The sequence below is a fragment of the Etheostoma spectabile genome, chromosome 20 (genome assembly GCF_008692095.1).
Source record: "Etheostoma spectabile isolate EspeVRDwgs_2016 chromosome 20, UIUC_Espe_1.0, whole genome shotgun sequence".
In the NCBI taxonomy this organism is placed as follows: Eukaryota; Metazoa; Chordata; class Actinopteri; order Perciformes; family Percidae; genus Etheostoma; species Etheostoma spectabile.
In genome coordinates this window covers 10455081-10459050 of record NC_045752.1, presented here as the reverse complement: position 1 = coordinate 10459050, position 3970 = coordinate 10455081, and the positions used below count along the sequence as shown (strand labels likewise).

Sequence of the window (3970 nt, the reverse complement as noted above, 5' to 3'; positions counted from 1 at the left end):
TGTGTGTGTGTGTGTGTGTGTACACTAACCCTCCTACCATGGAGGTATAATCCACTAGGGGTTGTAACGCTCCAGTGCTGTTGGGGGGTCTGAGAGTATCCCTCTGGAGGCTCGGTGGCTGACCCTATCACATATTCAGGTCAAAAAAAAATTTTAACTGTTGAGGTTAAGGTTAAAATGTAGGAATCGTCTCCCTACCGGCTCTCCCAACCAACGGCCAAGATCTCCCCATTCCCTGTCGGCAACACACACCTTACCCCCGAGAGGCAAGACAAGAAAACCATTTGATAAATCATGAATAGTCACAGTTGTGCAAGTGCTGTGACCATTTCTAAAATTTATTATGGGGATTACACACACAATCACACAATGTAACATTTTCAAATGTGTTATGAATGCCTCCCAGAATCCAATTCAAATCCTAGGTTACCAAATAAGCCTGAACAAATCCCCCACATTGAGTTCCTAGCCTTTGAAGACTTGAGAGGTCCGGTCTGCAGGGCAGGTTTTACCACGCCATGCAGACACCTCAGCCCACAGAGGAGACAGCTACTGATGGCTAAGGTAAAGAGGGAGAGAGTAAGCGAGCAATGTGGTGGTTTGACAATGATACTCTTTATTAGCAAACTATTTTTTAAATACTTCCAAGACACTCTGGTGGTAAAGAAGAAACAGAACAGATTTTCTTTAACAAATATCCCAAAAAATTACATTAAGAGTTATATCAGGCTGTAAATGATGTAAATGAAAATTTACTGTAAATGAAAAAAACAGGTTGTGATGTGTGTTTGTAGAAGACGTAAGAACTATCCAGATTGTGTGAAGTTGGGCTCTTAACACAGTTTAAGTGTAACCTTGAAGCGGCAGAGTCTTCTTCCGTCTTACATTTGTCCTTGTTGGTTTTTCCACCAGTCTTGACTTTGCCTCCTCATTGATGATCTGAAGGCGAGTGTGTTTAATTGCATCCGTTTGTTTGTCGGTGAACTCCTGCACAAACACAACACAAACAATTATGACACTAATTAAAAGGCATGTCATATTAATGGAAAGAGCAAACTTGGCAAACACACACACAGCAGCCACGGCATTATCAAGGCACTTTTGAATTCATGGAAAAATTGTGTGTGGAAATAAACCCAATAATTTCATGATCCTGACACCTTTTTCACCACAGAAGCAAAGCACTAAAACACTAGAATACAGACTCATTCAACAGCGTTTTCTATAATCATTTTAAGCTTTGAGCCAAAACTAAATTTGTAACATTGTGCATAATTGTAGAGATAAAATTCCCAGATGCAGAGTGCTGCCTGGTGAATCTGTCTGAGTGTGAAACTCTCCTCAAACTGACACTGAATGGGGTTTTCCCCCTTTAATCCCTGGGGAGGAGACTGAATGTGTTTTGATGACCTTTAGGGTCAGTTACATGTTACATTACACAACGGGTTAGCTGCTTTGTGATAAGAGAACAGTGTGGGAAAGCTCTGTTTAGATACCTTCTTCACTACGCAGTGCACCTTTTTTTTGCGAAGCAGCAGCAAAGTATCCATCAAAGCTGCCAGGCAAATTAAAATACAGCTTGTGATTATCCTACTTCAGCTCCTCTCTCTCTCTCTCTTTCTCTCTCTCTCTCTGTGTGTCACCCATACACTCACAACAAAACACACACACACACACACACCGCATATCTATTCAAAATAAATAAAAATTACCTTCTACAGCCAGGTTTAAAAAGAGATTATAACCTCATAATCTTAGACCCTACATACATACATACATACATACATATGACCCTAAATTAAATATTAAAGAATTTGAAAAAAAACATTACTAAATTTGGAAGTCAATTTATCAGTCAAAATAATAACTAACTTATGTAATTTTGTAAAAAGAGAGTTTAAAAGTGGTGGGAAGATGTAAGAAGAAATGGGGGAAAAAATGTTGATAAAAGTATAGCTTATATCTAAAGTGGCGTATATTTTTATAGTCAAAATGAAATATCAACTGAGATAAATTTAAATCCAAATGAAGAAGGAAAAGCTTTCTCTTGACATTCCAGGTCATTATCGTTTCTATATGAATTGGCCTTCTTGGATTTTATTCCTTTTTTTTCTGGCTCTTTTTTTAAGATCAGAATGAATTCCACCAACACATTCCTCATAGCCATGTGACTATCAAACAAGGAGGGGAAAAGGCAGAAGAGAAGAAAGCTGCCTACATATACATATGCATATATATATACATATAAATATATATATATAGATAGAGAAAGAGAGAGAGCAAGAGAGAGAGGGATACATATTCATATGCATATATATATATTTATATATATATATATATATATACATACATATTCATATGCATGTACACACACAAACACACACACAGTATATGTGAAATATGTTGCTTTAAATTCTGAAAACTATCAATGTTTGTGATTTATTTTACAAAAGAGCCAACATTGAATTTTCTGGCTGTTGTGTTTTTATTTGTTCTATTTAATTGTGTTTTTTTTTAAACGTAGGCTACATTTATCCGTGGAATAATGTATTGATAATTTCGTTTTATGCCTGGATAGGGCGAAGAGCAAGGGGAGAAGGGGGCTGCCAGCCCAGGAATTATCCAATCTTGAAATAAGAATGTTCTATTACAGGCTATCAAACGAGGGTCAAACATCCATGCCTTTGCAATGCATTAGTGAAGATGTATGGCTACGCATTAACTGGTAGAAATCACAGGTCGGAGCAGGCCTGGTGAAATGCTCAGCCTCAGGTTGAGTGGAGTGGAGGCGGAGATAAAAGCCGTCGTCGTCAATTAGCCGGGAGTCAGTGGGAGCCTGCTCGCCAGAGGCGTTTAACTCCTTCTCCTTTAAACGTCCTTTTAAGATACAAAGTCCCTGCGGAGGGCCTGGCTTTACACTGTAATAAATTATTTAGCAATTTAAACGGTGAGATCCAGCAGATAACTGCATCACGCGTCATGATTTTCCACGCAGCAGTTTGAACGTCTCGCGTTAGAGTACAATACCATGCAGCTGCTAAAATATGAGGAAATATTCACGAGTTTTTTTTTCTAAAAATGTAGTTTTTAGCTGCAAGCTAATTATTCCAATGTTGCATTCTGAAAAGATCCTCTCATGGACCCGAAGTGCTCAGGCGTGAATAGAGAACATGTGTCAGTCTCTAGCCTAATAATTTAAACTTTACATCCTGCGCTAAACATGTTGATTTTTGGCTGGAGTCTGGTGGAGGTGGAAAGGCTAAACCGTGACCTTTGTGATGGTCATAAAGCAAACAGCAACATAATTAAACATCCATTCCCAATACGTGATCTTTCCACGCGTTTGAAGCTGCCCTCTCTGCTAGCCTACATGACTTTCATTTTAAACCAACAGAAACAGGTGAGTTTATGTAGTTTTACGCCACTTTTTCCATCCTATTAGATGGCAATAGGTCATCCGGCAATTTGTATTATCCGGCATTAAAAAAATAAATAAAAACATAAATAAAAACCCACCAAAGATAACAAACAGGGAAAACAGGGATACCTGGATGTGTTGTTCCTCGTCTCCAAACAGTCTCACAGACTCACAGCCAAACTTTTCCTCTGCGGATGATGGTTAAAAGAAATCCGGGGTTATGATCCATTCAGCCGCTTCCTTTCATCGAAATCTGCAAAGGAGATGTCACTGAGTGAGAAAAGTTGATACATTTTGTACCAGTTTGTGTTTGCCCAAGTAGGCTGCATCTCTGAGTGAAAACCAGTTCTCCCAACAGCTGTCACTGCACCTTTGACTCTGGCCTTCTACACAGGCACAGAGAGGCAAAATGACGATTCATAAAACCCACGGTCTGCCTGTGTTTATAAATCTAAATCAATATTCAAATCTGTTTGAAGTGAGCGGGTGTGTCCGCTTGTCTGTGTGTGTGTGTGTGTGTGTGTGTGTGTGTGTGTGTGTGTGTGTGTGTGT

The 3970-nt window shown here is 39.1% G+C and overlaps 1 long non-coding RNA gene across 1 annotated transcript in view; it reads right to left on the bottom strand.

Annotated features, from left to right (window-relative positions):
• Window positions 1-886: 886 nt before the first annotated feature.
• LOC116670413 (uncharacterized) overlaps window positions 887-3970 on the bottom strand; it is a 4474-nt gene continuing 1390 nt past the window's right edge. Inside the window, exons 2-3 of the long non-coding RNA XR_004327016.1 lie at window positions 3548-3671; window positions 887-987 (exon numbers count right to left, since the gene is read on the bottom strand). This is a non-coding gene — a long non-coding RNA (uncharacterized LOC116670413). The remainder of the gene's footprint in view (window positions 988-3547; window positions 3672-3970) is intronic.